At 48.2% G+C, this 18,756-nt stretch overlaps 1 non-coding gene across 1 annotated transcript; it reads right to left on the bottom strand.

The window, feature by feature from the left end:
- Positions 1–1,206: 1,206 nt before the first annotated feature.
- Positions 1,207–1,325, bottom strand: LOC125549625. Its single transcript, XR_007301406.1, has one exon. It is a non-coding gene; the product is annotated as a 5S ribosomal RNA (ribosomal RNA).
- Positions 1,326–18,756: the final 17,431 nt, after the last annotated feature.

Genomic DNA, 18,756 nt, shown 5'->3' with positions numbered 1-18,756 from the left:
CACTCCGCGGGAGGAGGGCTGGCAGGCTCGACGAACTCATCCAGGTCGACGCCGTCGGCTATCCGAGTGGCTGCAGCGATGAAAGTCTCCATAAAGGTTTGGAAGTCATGCTTCTGGGTGTTGGCGACCTTGATTGCTGCCAGCTTGTCTTGTCGCACCTCCTTGTAGTGGACACGAACCAAAGACAGAGCCACATCAGTGCCGCACCGAGCAGAAGACTTCTTCCACTCCTACACTCGGTCAGGGATTCCGTTAAGGCGAGTCATCAGAGACTTGAGATCATTTTGGAGCGTAGCCTCTGGCCAAAGTGCCGGGTCGATCCATGACATGGCGACCTTCAGTCGAGCCAAGTAGTCCACGGCACCGTCAATGCGAGATTCCAGTCGGAGCAAATTCATGGTAGCTTCATCTTTCATGGGAGAGTTGATTGGATCCAAACCTGGTTCGATCCGCCCAGTCTCCTCTTCAAAGTTCCGGCAAAACTCTGCATTCACGATCCAAGGATAAGTCAATTTTCATACACTGAGTCGACACAAAAAAAATCAGTCGGAACTAAATGTGCACCTTCAAGCTTGATATACAACTTCTTGGCAAGGCTCCTCAAGTAGCTCTCCAAATCGTCCCTCCTGCGAGCAATGCCTTCCATCTTTTCGTTCAGGTTGAGGTTATCCTTCTTCCAGCATGTACACTCCCTGTTGGCTTCATTTAGAGCGGTCTTTAGCCTGGTATTCTCTTCTTCTAACTGGCCGACCGAAGCCAGCTTCTGTTCGGCCAGAGCGGTCTTGTCGTCAGCCTCCTTACGGGCAGCAGCCAAGTCCTGATCCTTTTTCGCTAGAGCTTCTCTCAGTTTTTCTGCAAAGAAATGATGATTGATTCAGAAATAGCAGAAGGGTACTCAAGCCTAAAACTAACCAGTCGACAAAATAGTCTTACCTGCGGCGCCATCTCTGGCCTTTTGCAGCTCTGTCCTGGCCAGCTCCAGATCAAGGTTCAGTTGAATCTGCTGCTTCTCCAAGTCATCAAAGCTAGCTCCAAGATCGCAAGATTTCTGAAGTCAAAGGGGAGAAGTTATTTTACAGCGAAAAACAACAAAGGCAATAAATACTAAGACTACGGTCGACTGCCAGCAGTCCACCATAGCCTCGGGGACTACACCCAGTGGGTGCACTTAGCGTGCCCCCACTGGTTCTGACCCCACCGGGTGTGGGAATGCAACACGAGGACTTCCCAGGAGGTCACCCATCCTAGTACTACTCTCGCCCAAGCACGCTTAACTTCGGAGTTCTGATGGGATCCGGTGCTTTAGTGCTGGTATGATGGGACCGGCCCGCCGAAGTCGAGTCCAAAAAAATAAAGAGAGAGAGAGAGATGGAAGAAAAGAGCCCCCTAGTCTAGTGGTGGGTGGTGGCTTATATAGAGTGCGCCACCCCCTCACCCCTTATGTTACACGGTGGAGCATCAATGCCATAATGCCTGCCCACTAGCTACAAACCGTCATGCTGACTATTGATCTTTGCATATCCGAGTGAGTTACACGGTCGAGTGGAATGAGCTCGCCGAGTGAAGTGTCGTGCTCTGAGTGGTTTTCGCCGTCCGAGTGATTTTCAAGTTGTGGTACATCTGGACGGTGATCTGGCCCAGGGGCCCAGTACAGAGTATACGGTGTCCATGGGTAGGGCCTTTAGGTCAGGCCTGTTACCCTACCCCCAATACATGTCCTCGTCATTAGCCCCCGAATCGGTCGAGGTTGAGCGGGTCGAGTCGAGGTGAATTCCTAGATGAGTCGAGTGCTACGGAGGCACTTATGAACTCCCTTTGGTCACCCGGCGATCTTATCTGCGCATGTTGCCTTGACGGATTCCAGACTGTATGGTGTCCAAGTGAAATGAGCTCAAACGGGTCCGCGGAGGAGCGTTAAGCTCACCTTATAGCAATTTTTTTGAGTGATTTGGAGCTGGTCCTACATTGAGTAACTGATTACTCAGAATTTCTTCACGCCTGGAACGTGTATTTTTTTGTTGTTTGGCCGTCACTCGGACCGGGCGGACCATTCCGAGTGGATACCATTCCAGTGGGGGCACGCTGAGTGCACCCACTGGGTGTAGTCCCCGAGACTGCCGTCGACTGCGGGCAGTCGGCGGGAGTCTTAGAGCCTGTCCTTTTTGTTGTTGTTCATCACTCGAACTGGTCAGGCCGTACCGAGTGGAGATTACTCCAGTGGGGGCACGCTGAGTGCACCCACTGGGTGTAGTCCCTGAGACCGCCGTCGACTGCGGGCAGTCGGCGGGGGTCTGAGAGAACTAAAAATCTTCTTAGCTGGTACTGATCGAACTTGTTCTTCTCTAACTCGAAGGTCGAGTAATTCTGGAGCTGGTTTTGCATCGAGCAAAGTGTTCCTTTCCGAGTTCTCTTCCAGTGGGGGCACGCTGAGTGCACCCACTGGGTGTAGTCTCCGAGCCTCTGTCGGACTAGATGAGCCTGGCAGAGGGTTTAAGTGTCCTGGTAAACCTCCACGCAATCGACACGGTAAATATCTTTTTAGTCTGAAATTGAGTCAATCGGATGCATCTTCAGGCGCTTGACATGGTAAGTAAGCTCAGCCTAGAGCTGAGTCAGTCGGACTGATCTTCGTGCACTCGGTATGGAATAAATTCAGCTTGGAACTCGGTCAAGCAGCTGAATCTTCGTGCTCTCAACATGGTGAATGAAATCGGCTTTGAAACTGACGACTGTAGAAAAAAGCTGGACACTCCAGGGAGTAATCATTCCAGTAGTACTTCTTATATTGACTATTAAATTTTTGCGTGAAAGGGGTATTTGTCCGAGTGGACGTGCTTCCCAACTCATCGGGGTATGTTGACTGCAAGGAAAAACTTGGTGGCACTCGTATGTCTCCCAGAGGAGATAGACTAGTGGTCTGACATGGACGTGCCATGAAACCCGAGTGGCGAGGCTAGTGTGTGGGCTGACTCTCCGGAGAGATGCCACTCATTATCCCAGGGGAACACCAGCACATGCCATCTCTGAGTCCAAGTTTGTGAAACTGACGCCTTGGGGCCTAGGATAAGGGCCAAGTGTATCCGTAGAGGAGTGTCATTTTCACCCTTTTGCAGTCTGAAGATGACTTCAAGAAATGATTTGGGCGATCGTCCGAGTGGACAGTACTACCATTATAGATTTTCGGCGGAACGAGCATGTATGGTCAGAAAGATATTCCTGATGCGATCAATGGGTTGATCGAATGGGCATAACCCCTGAGGGAAACATGGCCAACGGCTGTGCGTAGCCCCGAGTGATGCTCGAAATAGGTAAGCTTGCTACAGAGTGTGATATGAAGTTGATCATATGAGTAACTTAGTCGTTCCTGTGCTAGGGGTGTAAACGACTTAGCTATAAAACAACTTAGCTGTCTGAAGGCGCGCGAGTGGCCAAGTGGTGAAGATGTGTTCAACCGAGTGGTGACGCACGGGGCAGCCGAGTGGCGAGGATGTGACCAACCGATAGGCGACGTGCGAGACGGCCGAGTGGTGATGAGGTGACCAACCAATGGCGACGCGCGGGGCGGTCGAGTGGTGATGAGGTGATCAACCGAGAGGTGATGCGCAGAGCGGCCGAGTGGTGATGAGGTGACCAACCGATGGCGACGCGCGGGGCAGTCGAGTGGTGATGAGGTGACCAACCGAGTAGCGACGCGCGGGGCGGCCGAGTGGTGATGAGGTGACCAATCGATACGCGACGCGCGGGGCGGCCGAGTGATAATGAGGTGACCAATCAAGTGGCGACGCGCGAGGTGGCCGAGGGGCGATGATGTGTACAACCGAGTGACGACGCGCGGGGCGGTCGAGTGGTGAAGACGTGCACAACCGAGTGACGACGCACGGAGTGGTCGAGTCGAGATGTGTGAGGTGGTCGAATGATGAAGACGTGCACAACTGAGTGGCGACGCATGGAGCGGCCGAGTCATGATGTGCGAGGTGGTTGAATGATGAAGACGTGCACAACTGAGTGGCAACGCGCGGGGCGGCCGAGTGGTGAAGACGTGCACAACCGAGTGGCGACGCACGGAGCGGTCGAGTGAGGATGCGCGAGGTGGCAGAGTGAAGGACTAAGTGTCCAGCCAAGTGGCTGAAATGGTCTTCGAAGGACTTGGCCGGATGCTTTCGAAGCTAATGTAGCGATGAGGTCGGCGTAGTGCGGTTGCGACACAACAAGACCGGCATGACAACTGAGTCTGAGTAGGAATGAAGATGGCGTGCAGAGCGTCTGGGTGGTTATAAAACTTGTCAAAGTGGCGAATCAAATGTACTTATTGCAGTGAAGGATCTGACTGGTGATGAAGTACTCGACTACTCAGAAGAGTGTAATTCCAAATGAGATGCAGCCCCCGATTGCGGCGTAGCCCCCGAGCGTACTACAAGCTTCGACAAACGGACATGTCGTAATACGAGAAATATAGTTTTGAATGGATGATTTGCAATTCATCGAGTCGGACTCGGGTAAAGATGAGGAGAAGCTTCCGAGTGATGCTCGAAAGAGGCAAACTCGCAAAAGAGTGAAGTGTGTGAAGTTTAATTATAAAAGGGACTTATCTGTCTCATGCCTGACGAGGTCTATATCATTGATACGATGAAGAGGATTCCACAGAGGGGTTGGCTGGATGTGTTTGAAGTCAATAGAGTGACAAGGTCGGTGTTGTGGTGCGCTAGGATCGGTACGGTGACCGAGTCCGAGCAGCATGAAGTTGGCCCATAAGGCCGTCAAGTGATCGCGTAACTTGTGTAAAAAAATGGCGCAAGCCAACGGAATAATTTCTCGAAGAAATTTGATGTGTGCTGAAATGATTTGTGTTTATAACACCCATAGACACCCGAGGTCAGAATGCTGAAATGATTTGTGTTTATAACACCCATAGACACCCGCTGGGAGTGCAAGGGGCTTGCTGGTTAACCAGCAAGAGTCTGAAAGAGCGAAGGATCCGTTCGAACTTGTCGAAGCGACGGATCCGACGGAACTCATTGGAATACTGGCTCAAATAAAGTGGAAGTGTAGTGTTTCGACTGAGTTGCAGCCCCAGAGGACCGATGCAAATTTGAAATGAAGAACGACACATGGTGTTCGTGAATGATGTATGCGAAAAAATGGAAGATGGACTCGTGAGTCTCATAACCAGTACTAAGCAAGTATGTGAAAATAAGCAGCCGAGCGTAGAGGTACACTCGGTGGCGTGGCTTCCAAGTGAACGTGATGTGTGAATTATGGGACACTCGGAAAGACGGAAATAACAGAATGTAAAATGACTTAGCTGTTTGAAGGCAAGCGAGTGGCCGAGTGGTGAGACGAGGCGATGGTGACAGTCGACCTTCGTCTCGGTGTCCTTCCGGATAGGGATGGAGCGCACATTATACTTGTGATGCAGCTCCTTGAATTAGAGGTTTGCTCTTGTCTCAGTCGGATTTTGGCTACTTAGGCGAGTCCTTGGACTGCAGCTAAGCCTCCGAGTGGGAGGCTTGCTCTCCACTCGGTAGGATTTCAAACACTTAGGCGAGTACTGGACTGCAGCTAAGCCCCCGAGTGGGAGGTTTGCTCTCCAGTCGGTAGGATTTTTTTCAAACTTAGGCAAGTACTGGACTTCAGCTAAGCCCCCGAGTGGGAGGTTTGCTCTCCACTCGGTAGCATTTTTTTCAAACTTAGGCGAGTACTGGACTGCAGCTAAGCCCCCGAGTGGGAGGTTTGCTCTCCACTCGGTAGGATTTTTTTCAAACTTAGGCGAGTACTGGACTGCAGCTAAGCCCCCGAGTGGGAGGTTTGCTCTCCACTCGGTAGGATTTTTTTCAAACTTAGGCGAGTCCTTGAACTGCAGCTAAGCCCCCAAGTGGGAGGTTTGCTCTCCACTCGGTAGGATTTCTTGAACTTAGGCGAAACAGATTCGCAGCTAAGTCACCCACTGGGGGATTTTGGCGATGGCGACATGCAGGGCGGCCGAGTGGTGATGAGGTAGGGATGAAAATGGAGCGGAAACTTTCCGTTTTTCCGGAGGAAAAATGGAAACGGAGAGGAAATATGAAAACGGAAACGGAAATTTGCAAAACGGAAGCGGAAATGGAATTTTTTATGCGGAAACGGAAACAAAAACGGAACGGTGTTTTCCGGTGGAACATGCATGGAAATGGAACTTTCCGTTTCCGTGAATATGGAATTTCTGTTTTTACTATAGACCTATAGCTGCTTTGTAGCCCAACCACCAAAGAGAACACAATGGCACAATTAGTAGAATGGATCTAAGGCCCAACTTCTACTACCACACATGTACTCAGCTTGACCCTATACACAATTGTCCGGTACTACTACAATACTACACTAAGTTGCTAACATAATGATACTATTTTGTAGCCATGTTAGCAACTCATTAAATTTGTTTATTTTTGTGTGTATTTCTCTATGATTCAAGGGGTTTTTAAGTTCCGATCAATGTCTATTTCTGTTTCCGTATCCGCTTTGTATTCGCTCCGTGTCTGTTTCCGGTAGTATCTGTTTCCGTATTCATTTCCAGGGTTTCTGTATTCATTTCCGCTTCTGCAAAAAAATATGAAAACAAATATGATAGCACTCAGTTCCGTCCGTTTCCGCTCCGTTTTCATCCCTATGATGAGGTGACCAACCAATGGCGACGCGCGGGGCGGCCGAGTGGTTATGAGGTGACCAATCGAGGGCGACGCGCGGGGCGGCTGAGTGGTTATGAGGTTACCAACCGAGGGCGACGCGCGGGGAAGCCGAGTGGTTATGAGGTGACCAACCGATTGGCGACGCGCGGAGCGGCCGAGTGGTGATGAGGTGACCAACCGATTAGCGACGCGCGGAGCGGCCGAGTGGTTATGAGGTGACCAACCGATTGGCGACGTGCGGAGCGGCCGAGTGGTTATGAGGTGACCAACCGATTGGCGAAGCACAGAGCGGCTGAGTGGTTATGAGGTGACCAACCGATGGCGACGCGCGGGACGACCGAGTCGGTCAAGTTGATGATGAAGTATCCAGCGGAGTGGTGACGCGTGGGGCGTCCGAGTGAAGTAGAGGCGTCCCGCGGAGTGGCGACGCACGAGACGTCCGAGTCGGTAAAGTTGATGATGACGCGAGCAGCTTCATCACCGCGTGCAGGGCAGCCGAGCGATGCGGACATGTCCAACCGAGCGAGGACACACGGGCGGCCGAGCGCCAGTGATCCGGTTTGGTCTGAGTGAGCTAGTCCCATCCGAGCGACCATGCCGACTGGAGAGAGTTGCTGCCCACTGGATGATGCCGGAGGGAGGCAGACGATACATAAGGGACAAGCTGCCGAGCGCCCGCAGACTGACGCTGAACCATCGACGTCGGACGGTCGGAGGGAGAAGCTGCTGAGCATGGCGGCATGGCCAACTCCTGGTCCCCACGCCGCGTCGGGTTTGTACCTCCAGCGCGGGAGACGCTGTCGTGTGTGAGGGCGGAGCCAGCTTACGGTTGAGACGGTGTTGCCGTCATTGGATGCTTCAGTGTGCTGTTGACTCTATCGTACAGGTTATCAGCGAGCTCTTGCTGTACATCGGACCGAGGAACCGCCAGGGCGTCGTGCCGGAGGCCATCAGTCCACAGGGATTCGTCAACGTCTGCCGTTACGATGCTTGATGAGGTTGCCCACATCCAAACCTATACGTGCATGCAAGAAGCGTTAATTAGCGATAATTAGGCAGGAGTTAAGGCCGTCCATGCATGCAAGGGAAGTTTCCCTTTCCCATGGACATTTATCCCCTGCATGCAAGAAATAAATCGGGAAAGAATTAAGGTTAGAAGAATCAAAAGGCGGGGCACAGAGCTCCCTGGTCGGCCATGGCGACGGCGGCGGCTTTTGCATGGACCCAGCACGAGGTGAGGCGGCCCGCGACAAGTCCGAGCGTGGGATGGCGTTCTCCTGAGAGTCTGCGTGCGGGCGGAGGTCGAGGTGGTGCCGACTGCCTAGTCGATCCGGCGGCTCCCATCTTATTGACGTGGACAACCCCGCGCATCGACCACGGGGGTCGCCGCCGCACGGTTGACGAGGGACGCCGCTGCAACGCGCCATGTCAGGCCGTCGCAGAGATGAGGTGGCCGTTGTTGTGCCAGTCCTGCGCCCACATCGCCTCGACCACAGGCGAGCTACAGCGCTGCCAGAGGGACCGCCCAACGCCTGTAGTCCGGGCGGGCCGAGCTCGATGGAGAGGAGAAAGCAGGTCGGCACACTGGCGGCCGTGCGTGAGGACGATGGCTGCAACCCTTGGCGCAGAGCGTCCTTGCCATAGTCCCTTTCTCGTCTCTTGTCTGATCTATTCATAGTAAGCTTTTGTTGTTGATCCGGATGGGTGCCTGCTCGTACAGGGAAGACAACAACGGGCTTGTTTAGATCCACGACGATTGTTAGATCATAAGAGGATAGCACAGAAAGAAATCTCCTGATAGATCCGTTTGTGAACGGTCATGCACGCATGTAGCGTCAGGTGAAGATGTATCTTCTCCCCTTCTTTTGAGATGCTTCAATTACGTACTGCGCAAGACGAACAATATGATAAGCATGAACATAAAACTAAACATAGATGAATGAAAAAACCATCGGCATCATGGCTCGATAGATGCCATGCCCCACGGTGGGCGCCAACTATCGTGGTAACGATTCTGACAATAAAAGAGGGGTAGGATAAAGAAGCATGATCTATCGAGATGCATATGGGTGACACGGTGGTTTTAGCGAGTTTGGGCCTCTCACGGTGGAGATAACAACCCTACGTCTCGTGCTCCGGAGAGGCTTTGTTTTATCTTAGTATGTATCCGGAGATTACAATGAGAGGGGAACAGATCCCTGTAGTCCTGAGACTAATGGTGAAAAAGAGAGAGAGATGGAAGAAAAGAGCCCCCTAGTCTAGTGGTGGGGGGTGGCTTATATAGAGTGCGCCACCCCCTCACCCCTTATGTTACACGGTGGAGCATCAATGCCATAATGCCTGCCCACTAGCTACAAACCGTCATGCTGACTATTGATCTTTGCATATCCGAGTGAGTTACACGGTTGAGTGGAATGAGCTCGCCGAGTGAAGTGTCGTGCTCCGAGTGGTTGTCGCCGTCCGAGTGATTTTCAAGTTGTGGTACATCTGGACGGCGATCTGGCCCAGGGGCCCAGTACAGAGTATACGGTGTCCATGGGTAGGGCCTTTAGGTCAGGCCTGTTACCCTACCCCCAATACATGTCCTCGTCAGAGGGCGCAGGCGCACTCGGGCTCGGGCGGCGGCGACAGGGAGTAGGGGAACAGGCCTGTGGGGGGGGGGGAAGGAGGACTTAGCGAAATTTTGATGCGGGGGGTGGTTAACTCGAACTAGCAGTAGCGCACGTACAGAAAACACGCTATAGCTAACTTATCTACAACGCGTTTTAGGGAAAACCGCTACTGCTAATGGAAGCAGTTATTTCTTTTGTTTAGTAAAAACATCAAAAATATACATTGGTCATCATTGATCTTTTTGTGTATAATCTAAATAGTCAACATGAATCCTCACTGTACCTGTATAGGTACAGGCGATGATTCATATTGCAACCACAAATCATACACATATAGTTCAATGAAGACCAAGTGCTTGAGATAGGTTGAGAAGCAACATATTTAAGGTGGTAAACACCTTGTTCGCTTAGCAGTATGGGACTAAACTTAATTAGTTGCGGTCATACTTAGCAGCAGCGAGTTTTGAGCAAAACCGCGGCTACTAATTTCTTTAGCAGTAGCGCGTCCACGGGAAGGGCGCTACTACTATATCTAGACTGGAGGCAACACCGTGGCAATTATAGTAGTAGCGCTCTTTTCACCTAGAGCGCTACTGCTACTCAGTCATTAGCAGCGCTCTTTTCTAAAGCTCGTTGCTGCTAATTAGCAGTAGCGTCTATTTTTAGACCACGCTGCTGCTAAGATTCTGTGTATAAGGTTTTCCCTAGTAGTGTGTCTGAATATAGTCATCCAATATATCAATCTTTATGTCTCGACCATTTTGAGACTCTTCGTCATGTCCGTGATCAAATCCGGGACTCCAAACTACCTTCGGTACATGAAAACACATAAACTCATAATACCGATGGTCACCGAACGTTAAGCGTGCGGACCCTACGGGTTCGAGAACTATGTAGACATGACCGAGACACGTCTCCGGTCAATAACCAATAGTGGAACCTGGATGTTCATATTGGCTCCCACATATTCTACGAAGATCTTTATCGGTCAAACCGCATAACAACATACATTGTTCCCTTTGTCATCGATATGTTACTTACCCGAGATTCGATCGTCGGTATCTCAATACCTAGTTCAATCTCGTTACCGTCAAGTATCTTTACTCGTTCCGTAATGCATCATCCCGCAACTAACTCATTAGTCATATTGCTTGCAAGGCTTATAGTGATGTGCATTACCGAGAGGGCCCAGAGATACCTCTCCGACAATCGGAGTGACAAATCCTAATCTCGATCTATGCCAACTCAGCAAGTGCCATCGGAGACACCTGTAGAGTACCTTTATAATCACCCAGTTACGCTGTGACGTTTGGTAGAACACTAAGTGTTCCTCCTATATTCGGGAGTTGCATAATCTCATAGTCATAGGAACATGTATAAGTCATGAAGAAAGCAATAACAATATACTAAACGATCAAGTGCTAAGCTAACAGAATGGGTCAAGTCAATCACACCATTCTCTAATGACATGATCCCGTTAATCAAATGAAAACTCATGTCTATGGCTAGGAAACTTAACCATCTTTGATTCAACGAGCTAGTCAAGTAGTGGCATACTAGTGACACTCTGTTTGTCTATGTATTCACACAAGTACTAATTTTCCGGTTAATACAATTCTAGCATGAATAATAAACATTTATCATGATATAAGGAAATACAAATAACAACTTTATTATTGCCTCTAGGGCATGTTTCCTTCAGTCTCCCACTTGCACTAGAGTCAATAATCTAGATTACACAATAATGATTCTAACACCCATGGAGTCTTGGTGCTTATCATGTTTTGCTCGTGGAAGAGGCTTAGTCAACGGGTCTGCAACATTCAGATCCGTATGTACTTTGCAAATCTCTATGTCTCCCTCCTTGACTTGGTCATGGATGGAATTGAAGCGTCTCTTGATGTGCTTGGTTCTCTGGTGAAATCTGGATTCCTTTGCCAAGGCAATTGCACCAGTATCGTCACAAAAGATTTTCGTTGGACTCGATGCACTAGGTATAACACCTAGATCGGATATGAACTCCTTCATCCAGACTCCTTCATTTGCTGCTTTCGAAGCAGCTATGTACTACGCTTCACACGTAGATTCCGCAATGACGCTTTGCTTGGAACTGCACCAACTGATAGCTCCACCATTCATTAAAAATACATATTTGGTCTATGACTTAGAGTCATTCGGATCAGTGTCAAAGCTTGCATCGACATAACCATTTATGACAAGCTCTTTGTCACCTCCATAAACGAGAAAGATATCCTTAGTCCTTTTCAAGTATTTCAGGATGTTCTTGACCGCTGTCCAGTGACCCACTCCTGGATTACTTTGGTACCTCCCTGCTAAACTAATAGCAAGGCACACATCAGGTCTGGTACACAACATTGCATACATGATAGAACATATGGCCTAAGCATAGGGAATGCCTATCTTCTGCAGTGGTCAGGCATTGAGTCTGACTCAACTTCACACCTTGTAACACAGGCAAGAACCCTTTCTTTGCTTGATCCATTTTGAACTTCTTCAAAACTTTGTCAAGGTATGTGCTCTGTGAAAGTCCAATTAAGTGTCTTGATCTATCTCTATAGATCTTAATGCCCAATATATAAGCAGCTTCACCGAGGTCTTTCATTGAAAAACTCTTATTCAAGTATCCTTTTATGCTATCCAGAAATTCTATATCATTTCCAATCAATAATATGTCATCCACATATAATATTAGAAATGCTACGGAGTTCCCACTCACTTTCTTGTAAATACAGGCTTCTCCAATAGTCTGTATAAAACCATATGCTTTGATCACACTATCAAAACGTTTATTCCAACTCCGAGATGCCTGCACCAGTCCATAAATGGATCGCTGGAGCTTGCACACTTTGTTAGCATCCTTTGGATCGATAAAACCTTCAGGTTGCATCATATACAACTCTTCTTCCAGAAATCCATTCAGGAATGCAGTCTTTACATCCATCTGCCAAATTTCATAATCATAAAATGCAGCAATTGCTAACATGATTCGGACGGACTTAAGCATCGCTACGGGTGAGAAGGTCTCATCGTAGTCAACTTCTTGAACTTGTCCAAAACCTTTTGCAACAAGTCGAGCTTTGTAGAACGTAACGTTACCGTCAGCGTCAGTCTTCTTCTTGAAGATCCATTTATTCTCGATGGCTTGCCGATCATCGGGCAAGTCAACCAAAGTCCACACTTTGTTCTCATACATGGATCCCATCTCAGGTTTCATGGCCTCAAGCCATTTTGCGGAATCTGGGCTCATCATCGCTTCCTCATAGTTCGTAGGTTCCTCATGGTCAAGTAACATGACCTCCAGAACAGGATTACCCTACTATTCTGGTGCGGATCTTGCTCTGGTTGACCTACGAGGTTCGGTAGTAACTTGATCTGAAGTTTCATGATCATCATCATTAGCTTCCTCACTAATTGGTGTAGGTGTCACAGGAACCAGTTTCTGTGATGAACTACTTTCCAATAAGTGAGAAGGTATAGTTACCTCATCAAGTTCTACTTTACTCCCACTCACTTCTTTCGAGAGAAACTCCTTCTCTAGAAAGGATCCATTCTTAGCAACGAATGTCTTGCCTTCGGATCTGTGATAGAAGGTGTACCCAACAGTTTCCTTTGGGTATCCTATGAAGACACAGTTCTCTGATTTGGGTTCGAGCTTATCAGGTTGAAGCTTTTTCACATAAGCATCGATGCCCCAAACTTTAAGAAACGACAACTTTGGTTTCTTGCCAAACCACAGTTCATAAGGTGTCGTCTCAACGGATTTCGATGGTGCCCTATTTAACGTGAATGCAGCTGTCTCTAAAGCATAACCCCAAAAAGATAGCGGTAAATCAGTAAGAGATGTCATAGATCGCACCATATCTAGTAAAGTATGATTAAGACGTTCGGACACACTATTACGCTATGGTGTTCCGGGTGGCGTGAGTTGCTAAACTATTCCACATTGTTTCAAATGTAAACCAAACTCGTAACTCAATATTCTCCTCCACGATCAGATAGTAGAAACTTTATTTTCTTGTTACGATGATTTTCTACTTCACTCTGAAATTCTTTGAACTTTTCAAATGTTTCAGACTTATGCTTCATTAAGTAGATATACCCGTATCTGCTCAAATCATCTGTGAAGGTGAGAAAATAACAATCCCTGCCACGAGCCTCAATATTCATCGGACCACATACATCAATATGTATGATTTCCAACAAATCTGTTGCTCGCTCCGTTGTTCCAGAGAACGACGTTTTAGTCATCTTGCCCATGAGGCATGGTTCGCAAGTATCAAGTGATTCATAATCAAGTGATTCCAAAAGTCCATCAGAATGGAGTTTCTTCATGCGCTTTACACCAATATGACCTAAACAGCAGTGCCACAAATAAGTTGCACCATCATTATCAACTCTGCATCTTTTGGCTTCAATATTATGAATATGTGTGTCACTACTATTGAGATTTAATAAAAATAGACCACTCTTCAAGGGTGCATGACCATAAAAGATATTACTCATATAAAGAACAAATATTATTCTCTGATTTAAATGAATAACTATCTCGCATCAAACAAGATCCAGATATAATGTTCATGCTTAATGCTGGCACCAAATAACAATTATTCAGGTCTAAAAATAATCCCGAAGGTAGATGTAGAGGTAGCGTGCGGACTGCGATCACATCGACTTTGGAACCATTTCCCACGCGCATCGTCACCTCGTCCTTAGCCAATCTTCGCTTAATCCGTAGTCCCTGTTTCGAGTTGCAAATATTAGCAATAGAACCAGTATCAAATACCCAGGCACTACTGCAAGCATTAGTAAGGTACACATCAATAACATGTATATCACATATACCTTTGTTCACCTTGCCATCCTTCTTATTCGCCAAATACTTGGGGCAGTTCCGCTTCCAGTGACCAGTCCCTTTGCAGTAGAAGCACTCAGTCTCAGGCTTAGGTCCAGACTTGGGCTTCTTCACTTGAGCAGCAACTTGCTTGCTGTTCTTTTTGAAGTTCCCCTTCTTCCCTTTACCCTTTTTCTTGAAACTGATGGTCTTGTTGACCATCAACACTTGATGCTCTTTCTTGATTTCTACCTCCGCAGCCTTTAGCATTGCGAAGAGCTCGGGAATTGTCTTATCCATCCCTTGCATGTTATAGTTCATCACGAAGCTCTTGTAGCTTGGTGGCAGCGATTGAAGAATTCTGTCAATGACACTATCATTAGGAAGATTAACTCCCAGTTGAATCAAGTGATTATTATACCCAGACATTTTGAGTATATGTTCACTGACAGAACTACTCTCCTCCATCTTGCAGCTATAGAACTTATTGGAGACTTCATATCTCTCAATCCGGGCATTTGCTTGAAATATCAACTTCAACTCCCGGAACATCTCATATGCTCCATGACGTTCAAAATGTCGTTGAAGTCCCGGTTCTAAGCCATAAAGCATGGCACACTGAACTATCGAGTAGTCACCAGCTTTGCTCTGCCAGACGTTCATAACATCTGGTGTTGCTCCTGCAGCAGGTTTGGCACCTAGCGGTGCTTCCAAGACATAATTCTTCTGTGCAGCAATGAGGATAATCCTCAAGTTACGGACCCATTCCGTGTAGTTGCTACCATTATCTTTCAACTTAGCTTTCTCTAGGAACGCATTAAAATTCAACGGAACAACAACACGGGCCATCTATCTACAACAACATAGACATGCAAAATACTATCAGGTACTAAGTTCATGATAAATTAAAGTTCAATTAATCAAATTACTTAAGAACTCCCACTTATATAGACATCCCTCTAATCATCTAAGTGATCATGTGATCCAAATCAACTAAACCATGTCCGATCATCACGTGAGATGGAGTAGTTTTCAATGGTGAACATCACTATGTTGATCATATGTACTATATGATTCATGCTCGACCTTTCGGTCTGAGTGTTCCGAGGACATATCTGCATATGCTAGGCTCATCAAGTTTAACCCAAGTATTCTGCATGTGCAAAACTGGCTTGCACCCGTTGTATGTGAACGTAGAGCTTATCACACCCGATCATCACGTGGTGTGTCGGTGTCAAAACCGGCAGATCTCGGGTAGGGGGTCCCGAACTGTGCGTCTAGGCCAGATGGTAACAGGAGGCAGGGGACATGATGTTTTACCCAGGTTTGGGCCCTCTTGATGGAGGTAAAACCCTACGTCCTGCTTGATTAATATTGATGATATGGGTAGTACAAGAGTAGATCTACCACGAGATCAGAGAGGCTAAACCCTAGAAGCTAGCCTATGGTATGATTGTTATTGTGATTGTTGTCCTACGGACTAAAACCCTTCGGTTTATATAGACACCGGAGAGGGTTAGGGTTACACAAGGTCGGTTACAAAGGAGGAGATATCCATATCCGTATTTCCTAGCTTGCCTTCCATGCCAAGTAGAGTCCCATCCAGACACGAGACGAAGTCTTCAATCTTGTATCTTCATAGTCTAACAGTCCGGCCCATGGAGATAGTCCGGCTGTCCGGAGACCCTCTAATCTAGGACTCCCTCAGTAGCCCCTGAACCAGGCTTCAATGACGATGAGTCCGGCGCGCAGTATTGTCTTCGGCATTGCAAGGCGGGTTCCTTCTCCGAATACACCAGAAGAATTTGAATACGAGGATAGTGTCCGACCCTGCAAATTAAGTTCCACATTCCACCGCAGAGAGAATAATATTTTCGCAGATCTAATTTGCTGGCTTGTTTTGGCAGCATGACGTTATGTCATGGCCCGGTGATTATTCGAACCGTTTCTCCACACATAACGCGAGGCGGTTTCTTGACACGTCTTGCCGAAGCGGAGATCGTGTTCCCTCAATTACGGGATTCTCATTAACGCGGTCGTGGGTAACCCAACCGTGTCTAGGACTCCTAGATTATAGGCAAGTCCTAAATGGCTACGGAGAGGACGCTTGATATTCACCCTCTTTATAAAGGGACAAGGTTTTCGCTTTTTCCCTCTTGTGCTCAATCGAACCCTTCCCCCGTTTCGAGTTCTAACACCCAAAGCCTAGGTTAGGTGCTCCGGATCTTCAACCATGTCCAGATCCAGCCTTCAAGGCCGATGGATGCCCTCCTCCCTTACAGAAGAGGACATTAAGAAGTTGAGGGAGGCCAGATACCTGACCGCCGAGGTTTCGCATCGGCTGCCTGCTCGAGGGCAGATCGTCCCTACTCCCGAACCCAACGAGAAGTCGTGTTCGTCTCCCACTTCCTCCGAGGTCTAGGCCTCACTTTGAATCCCTTTGTCAGGGGTTTGATGTTCTATTACGGGCTAGATTTCCATGATCTAGCTCCGGACTCCTTTCTCCACATCTCAACATTTATTGTCGTGTGCGAGGCCTTCCTCCGCATCACCCCTCACTTCGGCTTGTGGCTCAAGACCTTTGAAGTGAAGCCAAAGATGGTCGAGGGGCAACATGCAGCGTGCGGAGGTGCATCAATAGGCAATATGGCAGGAGCTCCATGGCTGAAAGGTTCCTTCCTAGAGGTGCCCAAATTATGGCAGCAGGAGTGGTTTTACGTCACAGCTCCCAGAAGTGCCAAGTGGGCGGCTGCCCCCGCTTTTCGCTTGGGCCCCCCACCACAACTGATGTCGTGGATTAGCAGAGGTCTGAGTTGGGGTCCAACCAAGGACGTGCCTATACTGCAAAGCCGCATCCGAGATCTCTTCGAGGGAGATTTTAATTTGGTTGCGGTAATACAAGTTATGCTGGTCCGTCAAGTCCAGCCTTGCAAACGCCGGCCCCTTCGCTTGTGGGAGTTCAACCTAGAGGGACCACGTGTCATTCAAAGTTTCCTCGGCCTGACGCACAAGGAGATGTACAAGTCATTCTTTGGACCTCAAGTAGAATGTCCGGATATTACCGAGGACGTGGGCCTGAGCAGTAACCGCGCTGCCGAACAAGTAAGAAATCCTCTAGCCGAACACACTGTCTTTTATTTGAAGTTATTTCTGAGAGTTCGCTTTTTGACCAGGACTAGCTAACAAAGGCGAAGATGATTCGGTGTTTGGCCCCCCTCCCTGAGGGTTTGGAAAATCCGGTATTGGAAAAGATGCTCGAGGTCGCACCTTGCCTGGAGCCCTTGAAGGAAGATACCGGGGGGGGGGGGGATAATATGGGCGGACGCAGGCCCCCATCGCTGCCTGTTTCAACCGAGGGAACGAGCGTCTCCATAAAGGAGGACAACAGGGGGAGGGAAAGGACTGCTTCCGAGGATCCGAAAGCCGAAGCCTCCAAACGGGAGAAGAAGTCTCCCACAGAGGGCCCTGTCTCGGGGGGTGCTTTTGCCGCACAAAGTCTGCGGGGGGATCAGCCCTCCAACGAGTTGTAAGTGATCAAAAATACTTAAATAGTAAAGGTATGCTATCTTTCTTTCTGAGAGAATAACCACCGCATATATCTTGCAGTTCGGGCCTTAGCCCCTCTCAACTGAGTGATACGTCTCCAACGTATCTATAATTTTTGATTGCTCCATGCTATATTATCTACTATTTTGGACTATATTGGGCTTTATTTTCCACTTTTATATTATTTTTGGGACTAACCTATTAACCGGAGGCCCAGCCCAGAATTGCTGTTTTTTTGCCTATTTCAGTGTTTCGAAGAAACAGAATATCAAACGGAGTACAAAGAGAAAAATCCTTTTTGGAACGTGATTTTCTTCTCGGATAAGACCCAGGAGACTTGGACCCTACTCCAAGAAGTACCGAAGGCGGTCACGAGGGTAGGGGGCGCGCCCCCTGCCTCGTGGGCCCCTCAGTGCTCCACCGACGTACTCCTTCCTCCTATATATACCACGTACCCCCAAACAATCAGAACAGGAGCCAAAAACATAATTCCACCACCGCAACTTTCTGTATCCACGAGATCCCATCTTGGGGCCTGTTCCGGAGCTCCGCCGAAGAGGGCCATCATCATGGAGGGATTCTACATCATCATAGCCCCTCCGATGAAGTGTGAGTAGTTTATCTCAGACCTTCGGGTCCATAGTTAGTAGCTAGATGCCTTCTTCTCTCTTTTTGGGTCTCAATACAATGTTCTCCCCCTCTCTCGTGGAGATCTATTCGATGTAATCTTCTTCTTTTGCGGTGTGTTTGTTGAGACCGATGAATTGTGGGTTTATGATCAAGTCTATCTATGAACAATATTTGAATCTTCTATGAATTCTTTTATGTATGATTGGTTATGTTTGCAAGTCTCTTCGAATTATCCGTTTGGTTTGGCCAACTAGATTGGTAGTTCTTGCCATGGGAGAAGTGCTTAGCTTTGGGTTCGATCTTGCGGTGTTCTTTCCCAGTGACAGAAGGGGCAGCAAGACACGTATTGTATCGTTGCCATCGAGGATAACAAGATGGGGTTTATTTCATATTGCATGAATTTATCTCTCTACATCATGTCATCTTGCTTAAAGCGTTACTCTGTTTTTAACTT

This window comes from Triticum urartu, chromosome 3 (assembly GCF_003073215.2).
Source record: "Triticum urartu cultivar G1812 chromosome 3, Tu2.1, whole genome shotgun sequence".
NCBI classification, from domain to species: Eukaryota; Viridiplantae; Streptophyta; class Magnoliopsida; order Poales; family Poaceae; genus Triticum; species Triticum urartu.
Note: the sequence above shows the minus strand (reverse complement) of the source record. Positions and strands in the feature narration are given on the sequence as shown.